Raw genomic sequence first — 14,319 nt, 5'->3', positions numbered from 1 at the left:
TAATTGCTGGCACTAGCAAACAAGCCATCAGTCAGCTGTCTTGTGCATTTGTGGGGTGCCGACTGGGAGATCCTGGATATGTCTCCGGCAGAGCCCTGGAAGGATCCGGAGGCAAAAAGGTTGAGGGCGATGGTCACTTTGAAAGTCACTTGTAGCCAACGGGTCCAGCAGGGAGCAAGTCTTCTTCTAGGAGGCTGCAGATGTCTGCCAGCACCTGGCGTGAAAACTTAAGCCTCCTGAAGCACTGCTGTTCCAACATGTCAAGGACACTCAACCTCTATCTGTACACCCTGGGTTGCAGATAGTGCCTCCTGCAAGTTGCATCCCTCTGCTCCTGCCCTTTCTACTGTCCAACTACAGGTCTTTCAACAACAGGCTTCTGCTGATGCTGGTCCCCTATCAGGTCCAGCTGCAAGTCTCTCAACGGCAGGCTGTTGCTGCTGCTACTGGTCACATAGCTCCTCATCCGAGGTCCATTCTAAGGCAGCCAAGGTGCCACACATCCTGATGTGATTCAGAAAACCTTCATAGTCTACAAAGCAAACTCTCAGCAAAAGTACAGTGAACAAACCCTTTCCCGCTAGTAGGTAAGAAAGCTGCAGTGAGTATTTCAGCATTTACTGCAGTATGTCCATGAGTTTTAATCACCCCTCTCAATTGTCGTTGTGTTATTGCCTTGCTTTCAATGGCAAGTTTCAGGAAGCCCGGGAAGCCCATGGATGCGACGTTAATCTTAAAACTGTGTTGAAATATTGCTCCAATTGACTGATTATCCTATGTTAATGGCCAACCTGCCACTGCTGAGGGGGCTGCATGCAACCAGCCTAACACGCCCGAGTTAAATGCAGAAGTCAGAGGGTTGGAACAGGCTTCCTGATGCGCTCGCATTTTTGACAGATTTAACCCCCCACCCACACACAAATCCACGCACTCCTCCAGGTTAAAATTCCATCACCCCCACTGACTGCCCAAACAGAGAATCACTGACTCCCCAAACACAGAATCACTGACTCCCCAAACACAGAATCACTGACTGTCCAAACACAGAATCACTGACTCCCCAAACACAGAATCACTGACGCCCCAAACACAGAATCACTGACGCCCCAAACACAGAATCACTGACTCCCCAAACACAGAATCACTGACTCCCCAAACACTGAATCACTGACTCCCCAAACACAGAATCACTGACTGCCCAAACACAGAATCACTGACTGCCCAAACACAGAATCACTGACTGCCCAAACACAGAATCACTGACTGCCCAAACACAGAATCACTGACTCCCCAAACACAGAATCACTGACTCCCCAAACACAGAATCACTGACTCCCCAAACACAGAATGACTGACTCCCCAAACACAGAATCACTGACTCCCCAAACACAGAATCACTGACTCCCCAAACACAGAATCACTGACTCCCCAAACACAGAATCACTGACTCCCCAAACACAGAATCACTGACTCCCCAAACACAGAATCACTGACTGCCCAAACACAGAATCACTGACTGCCCAAACACAGAATCACTGACTCCCCAAACACAGAATCACTGACTTCCCAAACACAGAAACACTGACTCCCCAAACACAGAATCGCTGACTCCCCAAACACAGAATCACTGACTGTCCAAACACAGAATCACTGACTCCCCAAACACAGAATCACTGACTGTCCAAACACAGAATCACTGACTCCCCAAACACAGAATCACTGACTCCCCAAACACAGAATCACTGATTCCCCAAACACAGAAACACTGACTCCCCAAACACAGAATCACTGACTCCCCAAACACAGAATCACTGACTCCCCAAACACAGAATCACTGACTCCCCAAACACAGAATCACTGACTCCCCAAACACAGAATCACTGACTCCCCAAACACAGAATCACTGATTCCCCAAACACAGAAACACTGACTCCCCAAACACAGAAAGCAGTGAGTGAGGAGGACATTAAAAACCTGCAAAAGGACATAGACAGGCTAAGTGAGTGGGCAGAGATTTGGCAAATGCAATATAATGTTGGAAAGTGTGAGGTTATGCACTTTGGCAGAAAAAATTAAAGAGCACGTTATTATCTAAATGGAGAGAAACTGCAAAGTGCTACAGTACAAAGGGATCTGGGGGTCCTGGTGCATGAAACACAAAAAGTTAGTATGCAGGTGCAGCAGGTGATCAGGAAGGCCAATGGAATCTTGGCTTTTATTGCAAGGGGGATGGAGTATAAAAACAGGGAAGTCTTGCTGCAGTTATACAGGGTATTGGTGAGGCCACACCTGGAATACTGTGTGCAGTTTTGGTTTCCATATTTAAGAAAAGATATACTTGCTCTCGAGGCGGTTCAGAGAAGTTTCACTCCGTTGATTCCGGAGATGAGGGGGTTGACGTATGAGGAAAGGTTGAGTAGGTTGGGACCCTACTCATTGGAGTTCAGGAGAATGAGAGGCGATCTTATCGAAACATATAAAATTGTGAGGGGGCTTGATCGGGTGGATGCGGTGAGGATGTTTCCGCTGATGGGTGAGACTAGAACTAGGGGGCATAATCTAAGAATAAGGGGCTGCCCTTTCAAAACTGAGATGAGGAGAAACTTCTTCACTCAGAGGGTAGTAAATCTATGGAATTTGCTACCCTAGAGAGATGCGGAAGCTGCAACATTAAATAAATTTAAAATGGAGATAGACAGTTTCCTAGCAGATAAGGGAATTAGGGGTTACGGGGAGAGGGCAGGGAAGTGGACGTGAGTCTAGATTCGGAGCAGCCATGATCCTATTGAATGGCGGAGCAGGCCCGAGGGACCGTATGGCCTACTCCTGCTCCTACTTATGTTCTTATGTTCTTATGACTCCCCAAACACAGAATCACTGACTCCCCAAACACAGAATCACTGACTCCCCAAACACAGAATCACTGACTCCCCAGACACAGAATCACTGACTCCCCAGACACAGAATCACTGACTCCCCAAACACAGAATCACTGACTGTCCAAACACAGAATCACTGACTCCCCAAACACAGAATTAGTGACTCCCCAAACACAGAATCACTGACTCCCCAAACACAGAATCACTGACTCCCCAAACACAGAATCACTGACTCCCCAAACACAGAATCATTGACTCACCAAACACAGAATCACTGACTCCCCAAACACAGAATCACTGACACCCCAAACACAGAATCACTGACTCCCCAAACACAGAATCACTGACTCTACAAACACAGAATCACTGACTCCCCAGACACAGAATCACTGACTCCCCAAACACAGAATCACTGACTCCCCAAACACAGAATCACTGACTCCCCAAACACAGAATCACTGACTCCCCAAACACAGAATCACTGACTCCCCAAACACAGAATCACTGACTCCCCAAACACAGAATCACTGACACCCCAAACACAGAATCACTGACTCCCCAAACACAGAATCACTGACTCCCCAAACACAGAATCACTGACTCCCCAACCACAGAATCACTGACTCCCCAAACAGAGAATCACTGACTCCCCAAACACAGAATCACTGACTCCCCAAGTACAGAATCACTGACTCCCCAAACACAGAATCACTGACCGTCCAAACAGAGAATTAATGACTCCCGAACCAGAATTTTCTTTCAATTTGTGGGAATGGGTTTTAAGTCCAATCCAAACTAAAAGAATAAAAATCCCATTAAGTGAAATCCATTTATCCTGTCTCAATACAAATAACTTTGGTGTATGTTAGAACATAAAACCTTCAGTAATTTGAGAATCTCACGCAGGAAGGCCATAAAAATTGGGTGGTATATGAAATGGAAAATGTCACATTTGTGAAGAATAGAACTTAGGGTGAGGTTTTGATCGAGGCAAATTGTTAGGGATGTCTAGAAGTAGCTCTGATCTAGAAGATTGATCGCGTACTCCCAATCGGGAGCAGTGGTCACAGGGAGTGCATGGTGAGATATCACAGGTGAGCAGTTCTATGGGAGCACAAGAGTGCAATTTCAACTTTCATCTGTAGTCTCTATGATCAATTTTCCGAGAAAAATATCTGGAGTAAGGTAACCCCCAACTTTAAATTGTAGGGATCAATTTCTTCTTCCTCTATCCTACTCTGTACTCCTGAGGTCGCTGACTTGTGCTGAGGGACAGTGCCGCAGGTGCTGCTAATTCTTCGGTACCTCACTCTAGTAACTATTTTTCATATGTTCACTTGACCTTGAGATTATACACTGGGACACTGATGTACAAATGCTTAACTTGTTTGTCTGAAATTCCTCTCTCTGTAATTTAGCAGAGGCATTAACCCATTTATTTGAACCTATTTATTTTAAATAGATTAATGCCTCTATTAAAACAGCACAGTCTTCCACTATTACATAGAATATACAGCACAGAGACAGACCATTCAACCCAACTAGCCTGTGCTGGTGTTTATACTCCACACAAGTCTCCTCCCATTCCAGCTACCTCATCGCAACCTTTCAGCATATTTTTCTATTCCCTTTTCTCTCATCTAGTTTCCTTTTGAAAGCATCTAAGCTATTTGCCTCAGCTACTTCCTGTGGTAGCGAGTTCCACATTTCTAACCACTGTCTGACTAAAGAAATTTCTCCTTATTTCCCTATTGGCTTTATTAATAATTTTCTTGTATTTATGGCCTCTAGTTTTGTATTCTCCCATAAGTGTAAACATTCTCTCCACATGTACTCTATCCAACACACTCATAATTTTAAAGACTTCTAACAGGTCACCTCTAAGTCTTCTCTTTTCTAAAGAAAAAGCCCCAACCTGTTCAACCTTTCCCAATAGCTGTAATCTCTCAGTTCTGCTACCATCCTTGTAAACCTTTTTTGCACTTTCTCCAGTGCTTCTATGTCCTTTTTATAATAGGAAACCAAAACTGTGCACAGTACTCTAAGTATGGTCTGACTGGGGTTCTATAGAAGTTTAACATAACTTCACTATTTTTGAATTCTATATGCCTAGAAATAAATCTCAGTGCTTTGCTAGCATTTGTAATTGCTTTGCTGACCTGCAATGCTGTTCTTAATGATTTGTTCACCTGTATCCCTAGATCCCTTTGCTCTTCTACCCCATTCAGTTTCTTATTTTCTAAGGTGTAGGTGATGTTTTTACCTTTCCTACCAAAGTGTATCACCTCATATTTATTTATGTTAAAGTTCATTTGCCACTTAACTGACCAGTCTGCAAGTTTTCTAATGTCTTCTTGTATTATGTTGCATTCTTCCTCAGTAGTAGCTATATCCCCTAGTTCGGTATCATCTGCAAATTTTGATATTGAGTTCATTGTTCCTAAGTCCAAATCATTAATGTATGAATAACAGTGGTCCCAGCCCTGATCCTTGTGGAACACTGCTTTCTACCTTCCTCCAATCTGAATAACTACCCTTTACCCCTACCCTCTGCTTTTAATTTTTTTGGCGAATTTGCTATCCATTCAGCTATTTTGTCCCCTGACTCCACATGCCCTAACCTTTGTCATGAGACTACCATGAGGTACCTTATCAAAGACCTTTTGAAAATCCAAGTATATGACATCTACTGCATTACCCTTGTTTACTCTTTCCATTACCTCTTCAAAAAATTGTATCAGGTTAGTTAAGCATGATTTAGACTTAGCCTTTCGGAATCCATGCTGACTAGTTTTTATTATATTTTATTTCTCTAGATGCTCTTCTATCACTTCTTTTAGTATAGATTTAGTATCTTTCCTATCACTGACATTAAGCTGACTGGTCTGTAGGTCCCAGATTTTTTTCTATCTCCCTTTTTGTTTATAGGAACAACATTAGCTGTCCGCCAGTCCTCTGGCATTACCCACTCTTCTATGGAACTGTTTTTTATCTATATATATAAAAGGATAGTGGTGTATGTCCGTCTGTCTGTCTGTATGTATGTCTGTCTGTCTGTCCGCTATACACTCAAAAGTTATAGAGCGTACCTACACATATGTTATATCAAAAGAAAGCTGATGATCAGGGGAGTGTCATAGGTGTATTTACTTTTTGGTCAGACAAAGATTGTTCGGACAGTATACAAAAAACGTTCAAAAATCCGCTCATTAGCGGTTGACCAATCCTACCGCTCATTAGCGTTGAGTGACGTGATGGTTGACCAATCCTACAGTTCAGTGACCTGATGGTTGACCAATCGGTACGTCACGGGGGGCGTTCCATGGTGTGTGTGGGCGGGGCCTAATCTTTCAAACTGCCGTTAATTCGGCCATCTTTACCTCAGCTTTTAGTTTTATTCACATTTTAACAGCTCAATTTTAACAGCTTCATTTTTCCCACTTTGTGTGTGTGTGGAGGGGATTTTTTTGTTGCTCGGCTCCATTTGCGGCCGCGGGCCGGGGACTCCGGCTTTCCCCCCCTCGGCCCGGTCCCGGGGCTCGGCTACGTTTGCGGCCGCGGGCCGGGGACTCGGGCTTTTCCCCCCTCGACTAGGCCGCAGGCAAGCCGCTGCGACGGTCTGGAGCGGGAGCCGCCGCGCACGGCCTTCCCCGCGGTGTCAACCGCGCGGCCCGAGAGCCCGCCTGAAAGTGAGCAGGGCTCCAGGTCACCAAGGCCCCACACCCCCCTTTCCCCCTCCCCCCCCACCCCCCTTCCCCCCCACACACCACCTTTCCCCCCCAACACCCCTTTCCCCCCTTTCCCCCCACACACACACCCTTTCCCCCCCCACACCCCCCCTTTCCCACCCAAGACCCCTTCCCCACCCACCCCTTTCCCCCACCCCCCTTTCCCCACCCACCCCCCTTTCCCCACCCACCCCTTTCCCCCACCCACCCCTTTCCCCTTTCTTTCTCTCCTTCCCTCTCTCTCTCCTTCCCTCTCTCGCTCTCTCTCCTTTCCTCTCTCTCTCTCCCTCCCCCTCTCTCTTTCCCTCTCTCTCCCCCCCCAGTCTCTCTCTCTCTCTCCCCCCCGTCTCTCTCTTCTCCCCCCAGTCTCTCCCCCCCAGTCTCTCTCTCTCTCTCTTCCCCCCAGTCGCGCTCTCCCCCCCAGTCTCTCTCTCCCCCCCATCTCTCTCTTCTCCCCCCAGTCTCTCTCTTGATCCCCGGGCCTCTCTCCCCCCCCCCAGTCTCTCTCTCTCTTTCCCTCTCTCTCTCCTTCCCACACAGACAGACAAACTCATTTATATATATAAAAATTATTTCTACTTTTTTCATAACAACATGCCCTCAAAAAACCCTCGGCACCGCCGGGCACTCCAGCTAGTCTATATATAAACTAATGCCTCTGCTATCTCCTCCCTCGTTTCCTTGAGCATGCGTGGGTCCATACCATCCAGACCTGGAGTTTTATTCTCTTTTAGCGTTGCCATGTTTGTCAATTATTTTCTCTCCTTCTATTCCAACTGTATTAATATTCTTTTTAAACTTATCCTCTATTTTGTTACCTTCTTTAAAAAAAACTGAGGCGAAGGGGAGAATTTTAACCCCCATAAAGGCAGCACGGTGGCATAGTGGTTAGCACTGTTGCCTCACAGCGCCAGGGACCCGGGTTCGAATCCGACCTCGGGTGACTGTCTGTGTGGAGTTTGCACATTCTCCCCGTGTTTGCGTGGGTTTTCTCCGGGTGCTCCGGTTTCCTCCCACAGTCCAAAGATGTGCGGGTTAGGTTGATTGGCTATGATAAATTGACCCTTAGTGTTAGGGGGATTAAAATATGTGGGGTTACGGGGATCGGGCGGGATATGTGTATGTGTCGGTGCAGGCTCGATGGGCCGAAATGGCCTCTATCTGCACTGTGGGGTTTCTGTGATTTCTGTGATAAACAGGTGGGTTGGGGTTGGGTGGATGTTAAAAATCTGTATCCCGACCCCAACCCACCTCCAAGCCGCCCACTTCCAGTTTTAACAGAGGCAGGCTGGGGGCTGGCAATCAATCCGCTTGCAGGAGGTGGGTTGGCAATTTAAATATTATAATGAGACTGGGAGCCTCACATTTAACTACCATTTTAAATTTAACCCTAGCTGGCCCGGTTTCCCGGGCCTCGGGAAACCCGGTGGCTAAAAGGAGGCAAGGACTTCTAGAGCCAAGACTGCTGGATCCACCCCCCACAACTGGACAGCATCCTGACCCTTCCGATCCCCTCCATGAGGCCTTCAATCTCACCCCCAATCCTTCTGATCTGCTCCCTGTTCTGGTCTCTGATCTTCTTTGTGGCCTCCGGACTCAGATCATCCTGACCTTCTACCTCCCCGATGTTGTCTGGCTCATGACTCCCGATCTTCCCCCGCTCTGGCCTTCCAGGTGTTGTCTGGCTCATGACTCCCGATCTTCCCCCGCTCTGGCCTCCCCGATCCCTCCCTCCCTCCCTCCTCTCCACTCCCCAGCTGTGGCCTGGTGCCGAAGGCCTACCCACCCGACAGTCAGCCAACCTCTCAATCTGTCTGGCTGCGGCCGGGAGGCGGAGACAAAAACTGTTAATCAGGTCCTGCCATCGGCAGCGTCTGAGGGAAACCCATTCATCCGGGTTTCCCGACCTCAATCAAGCTCCCCGTTCCCTCCCCACCTCCGAGTTAATATCCAGCCCGAAGTAGTTATTTAATACTTCTGCCATTTCTCCGTCATTACCTGTGAGTTTATCTTGCTCATCCTTTAGTGGCCCTATTCCTACTTTAATTTTCCTATTGTTTTTTGTGTGTCAATAGAACCCTTTATTATTTGTTTAAATATTCCTTGATACTTGTATTACAGTAACTGCAGAATTACAATGCCATTTCTGACTATTGATTTTACAGTATGTGTGAATGCACAGGATACTGAAGGCTGACAATTTCATTGGTTTTTTCCATGTCAATCAATATTTGAATTTTTACCATTTTTAAACTGATTGCACTCATGCAGAATCATTGAATGGTACAACACAGAAACAGACCATCTTGTCTGCAGCAGTGTTTTTCGCCACATAAGCCACCTACTCTAATCCCACTTCTCCTGCTCACTCCCATACCCTATAATATTCCTCATTTTAAGGAAAAATCCAATTTCCTTTTAAAAAGAATTCAGTACTGGTTTGTGGCAGAAAATTCCATATTCTGACCACCCTCTGTGTAAAGAATGTTTCTAGACTTCACTTTAATTCTTTTTGCGATTATCTTAGAGCTTTGCCCTCTTGTTACTTCTGAGAATTATTTTTCCTTTGTAAAGATGATAAAGCTTACAGAAAGTGAAGGAAGATTGCCACAATTGGCTGAGCCTCTGAGCAGGAGATGGCTGGTGATCGGATTTATAATTCTTCAGCTTTACTACAAAGTGGCTTCAGAGACACATATTATTAGAGATCGTGCATGTCATCGAGAAACAAAACATTATGAGGGGAGACACAGCGAGCGACCCTACTACTGATAATGTGTCTCTCATGCAAGCTGAATACAAAAAAGCAAACTTTACAGACCTATATTTTAATATATTATTTAAAAGCACATGACAACCAGGTAAACACAGCAATCATAGAAATATACATTTGAGTTAATCTCTCTTGTACTATACCTGACCTGGGCATACTTAATGTTGGCCTTAGGTGCAAAAGAAATGAAAGAGTGCTGTACTTCTTGATACTGTCATTCTTCACCCCAATAACCACAAAAATTAACCAAATAAAACAAGGGAGCAAATAAATAGGTTATCAAATAAATGTTAATAACAAGATGCAAAATGTCTGAAACCTAACCCACAAACCACAAATACTTTTCCGAAAGCAAAGAAAAGAACGCATTGAGCATGTTTCAGGTGGAAAACTGGGCATGTCCATGAATACTCCCAGCACAATAGCATTATTCATTTGACCTTATTATATTTAGACAAAGCCTGCATGTTAATAATCTAAAAAAAGTGAATTGAGGCGGGGAGATATTCTTCACCCTCTGAGAACAGAGTGCTGGTAATGCTTTATTACTTCCATCTACACACAAAAAAACTTAACGCGATATCTTGAGAGGAGCCACTTCCATACGTTCAGAAGAGATTGGGTTATAAGCTCATTCGCTTGTGCTACTTCAGAGAGGGAGGAGGAGCACAGCCCTTGCAAAACTTTTTAATCAAAAGGCATATGCTGTTTCATGGAACCCTCCCAGAATTGCAAGTAGGGACAACAGTTGCCATGGTGACTAGCCCAGCCTGTCAGCATTCTGCAATCGTTTTAGTTGGAAGTGTGCTGTGAAGGTCATGTGAGGGAGTTGTGGGAAGCCCAGTAGGTATCAGAGTCCAAACTACTGTTAGCAGCAGTTCAGCTAATAGGGAGGCTTGTCTGGGAAATACAAACCGGAATGGAGGGGAGAGGAAGGCACTGCGCATTGCAGGTAATAAAAGGAGAACTATGTTTACTTCAGGGCTTGTGGCACGTTGCTAAAAGCTGATTTTCAGCATTCTGGTGGGCCCCTTGTTTTCATCAGCATACTGGCATATCTAACTCTGGAAGGTGATGTCATGCTGAAACGAACAGTTGGATTCTATTAGACAAATATTGAGGAAAATTTAACATTAACTAAATGCAAATGTAACCTTATTTGGTGATTTGCTGCAGGACTGGCTTTAAAAGGTTTTTAAAGGTGATTTTTTTTCTGTGAAAAATGTGATTATTTTGAGCTTGGTTTTAAAAAAAAAAATCTTCTTCTAAAAGATTGTAAATGCTTACCTGCAATTTAAAATGTCTTAATGTGTGATTGCAATTTTTAATTTGGTTCCGTCATACACTATTCCCAGACTGGTCTCTGAATCTTTTGATCAGAGAAGGTGAAGAAGACAGTCCTTGTTTTGCTGTTTCCCTCAGCTCTCCCATTAGCATGTGGACTATCACTCAGTTCATTGATATTCTCAACCATTTTCCTTCTCTGTATCCCTGGGCTAGGGCAAACAGCGCACTCCCTCGCTTTCTTGCACTTTCTCGACAGTGTGCCTTTGTCTACTGCCAAACAATGAAGCGTGGTTGTGATTGGTTTGCTGTTGTTTTGTGTTGTGAGTGGGAGATGTTGCTCTCGGCCTTCAGTGTTCCCTGTGCCCAGTAGAACACCTGGAACTAATTGAAAGCAAATGCAGCCAGGGCTCTGGAGGAGTTTCTACCTCAGCTGCAGGCTCACTGCAGGTTTTCCTCCCACATGGAAGGATGGAGATGGAGGCGGTCCTTTTGTCTGGACTTAGCAACCTCTTGTTTCTTTACTTACTGCTGTGTATCAAGGTGCAGAAAAGGGTCAGCTCTTGCCTAGTACTCTTGACAACAAATTAGTGTTAGATTTCAGTTTAAGAATGGCGTTATCAGGTGCTTTTACTGCATTTTCCTTTTTTGTTTTTGCTGACTTAAGATATTTCCGCTGGTTTTGAAACAGGAAATGTCTGCCTTACATCAGGTTTTCCGTCTGAGTCCTGCTTTTTAGACTTATCACTGTAAATTGACCAAAACTTTCCAAGAGAGGGAGTGGGCACCTGCATGGCAGGTGTGTGTTATTAAACTTTGTATTAATGATTCAGTCCAGACTTTGAAATGATGGAATCTCATAGTCCCAATTATCTGGCTATATTTAGTCCCATTTGTAAAATAGCACAAAGTTCCAATTAATTGGTGCTAAGCGCCTTACTTGTTTTTTTGCGCCACTAAATTGAGATTAGCTTCATTAACAAGAAAAGAATGTGACATTCTAGTGGGACAATACCATCATAACTTCCAATATACACCTATGGAACCATCCCAACCCGAGATTAATCTTTGTGCTCAGTATTCAACTCCTGTTTTTTTCATAATCTGGACAGAGCTGGCTTGTATTTAAATTATTAATTTAACCATTAAGAAAAAGAATTGGTTACTGTTTTCCATATTATGACCTAGAGGCTCAGCTGTGGCTCTGTTGGTAGCACCATTGCCTCTGGGTTCAAGTTCCATTCAGGGACTTGAGCGCAAAGATCAAGGCTGACACTCCAGTGCAGCACTGAGGGAGTGCTGCGCTGCACTTCATTTTTTCAGATAGGATATTAAACCGAGGCCCCATCTGCCCTCTCAGATGGACGTAAAGGATCCCATGGCACTATCTCAAAGGAGAGGAGGGGAGCTTTCCATGGTGTCCTAGCCAATATTTATCCCTCAATCAACATCACTAAAAATAACAGATTATCTGGTCATTATCACATTGTTGTTTGTGGGCGCTTACTGTGCACAAATTGGCTGCCGTGTTTCCTACGTTACAACAATGACTACACTCCAAACAGCAATGTGATAATGACCAGATAATCTGATTTTTAGTGATGTTGATTGAGGGATAAATATTGGCCAGGACACCAAGGATAACTCCACTGCTCTTTTTCAAAATAGTGCCTTGGGATCTTTTATGTCCACCTGAGAGAGCAGACAGGGCCTCGGGTTAACAGCTCATCTGAAAGACAGCACCTCTGACAGTGCAGCACTCCATCAGTACTGCACTGGAGCGTCAGCCTGGAGTGGGACTTGAACCCAAAACCTTTATGACTCAGAGGCAAGGGTGCTACCAACTGAGCCACGGCTGACACATTTGCCGACACAAAAGCAGTGACTGCACTTGAAATGTAATCCATTGGCTGTGAAACACCTTGGAATTGGGAGGCCCAGTGTAAATGCTATTTCTTTCTTTACTGATTATGTTGGTCAGGATCATCTAATTTGCGACGAGAGCAGAGCTCAAATATATTAGAAGGGTGCATGAGGAGAGCCGTGCAGTGGTGTTACTGCAACCAAACTGGGGCTCTCTTTTGCTAACAAATCAGTGCTCCATTTTGATACCACCATCTTTACAGGTCCCCATTTTAGGATGTCCAGGAGATGTGAATTCTCCAATCAGTGTGAATTCAGTCAGCTGCCTTGGAGTGTTTACACACAGGTTTTCATTCAGAATGGGGACCTCTTCAGATGAAGTGGAATGAAGGCAGAAACATTCAGGCTATAAAGAGGCAAAATTACTTGAATAGAAAGAGAATCAAGTTCCATTATTGATGTAGGAAAGTACTTTATGTTGCAGGGTGTCTCAAACGTTAATATTTAAAGGACACTCCATTCTATAATTATTTCTATGCAGTTGGGTTGAGCAGTAATTATTTTTAGGGTGTGTGCAGGGGAAATTTCTGATGATTTTGGAAAAAGGTTGCTCTAAATCTACAAATAGGTATAAGATCTTTTTATGTATTTTCACTGCATCTGATATTCTTAGAACATAACAGTGCTAAAATTTAGTAGATTTATTTAATTAGCAAATTGTATGCATGAAGAAACAAGCAAATGACTTCATATACGATGCACACTCAGCAGGAGGAGGGGAGGATGTAGAGTAATTGGGCAATACTGGGCATGGGCAGTTTTTGTTATACAGAATGGATGACCTAGATGGAATGAAGGAATAAGGGGAACATGCAGCTTAGTTCTGTTTTATAGACTATAAACTGAGTCGGAACAAGAGACAAACCAAAAAATAGCTGGTCTGTTTTCATAAAAATATCTATTTCACTTTTGTAGGTAACCTTACAGAGGTTAAGTAGTTCAAGCCACACATTAGTAGGAATATGATGGTGATTTTAACCCACCCTACCCATCCGGAATGGGCTGGCCTACAGTTAAAATCACCTCCGAAAACTTACCGCCCCATTCCCACCCACTGCCACCGTAATCGGGCAGCTGGCCGGCAGCATGGAAACCAGGCCTCGGAGTTCAAATAGAATTGATGGTGCTGGGAGAGGGGGAGGAGCGTTGACATTGACCCCGCCTACCCGAAACCCACTCCCAGTTAATATCCGCCCCCACCGGTGTGTTTTCAATAAATTTGTACTTTTGAACATGTATCCAAAACTAATCATTGAATATTAAAGCTGTGCCACTCAGCTAATGGTGATTTTGAGTCTGTGATGGACTCAGTCAAAGATCTACCCTTCTCTTCTCGAGCATCCTGTGATGGACTCGGCCACAGATCCATCCTCCTCTTCTCGAGCCTGTGATAGACTTGGCCACAGATCCACCCTCCTCTTCTCGAGCATCCTGTGATGGACTCGGCCACAGATCTACCCTCCACTTCTCGAGCCTGCGATGACCTTGGCCAAAGATCTACCTTCCTCTTCTCGAGTCTGTGATGGACTCGACCACAGATCTACCCTCCACTTCTCGAGCCTGTGATGATCTTGGCCAAAGATCTACCCTCCACTTCTTGAGTCTGTGATGATCTTGGCCAAAGATCTACCCTTCTCTTCTTGAGCCTGTGATGGACTCGGCCACAGATCCACCCTCCTCTTCTCGAGCCTGTGATGGACTCGGCCACAGATCCACCCTCCTCTTCTCGAGC

The sequence above is a fragment of the Somniosus microcephalus genome, chromosome 15 (assembly GCF_052327205.1).
Source record: "Somniosus microcephalus isolate GS21.2 chromosome 15, FLI_Smic_1.0, whole genome shotgun sequence".
NCBI classification, from domain to species: domain Eukaryota; kingdom Metazoa; phylum Chordata; class Chondrichthyes; order Squaliformes; family Somniosidae; genus Somniosus; species Somniosus microcephalus.
The sequence above is the reverse complement of the archived record's forward strand: the minus strand, read 5'-3'. Positions refer to the sequence as shown.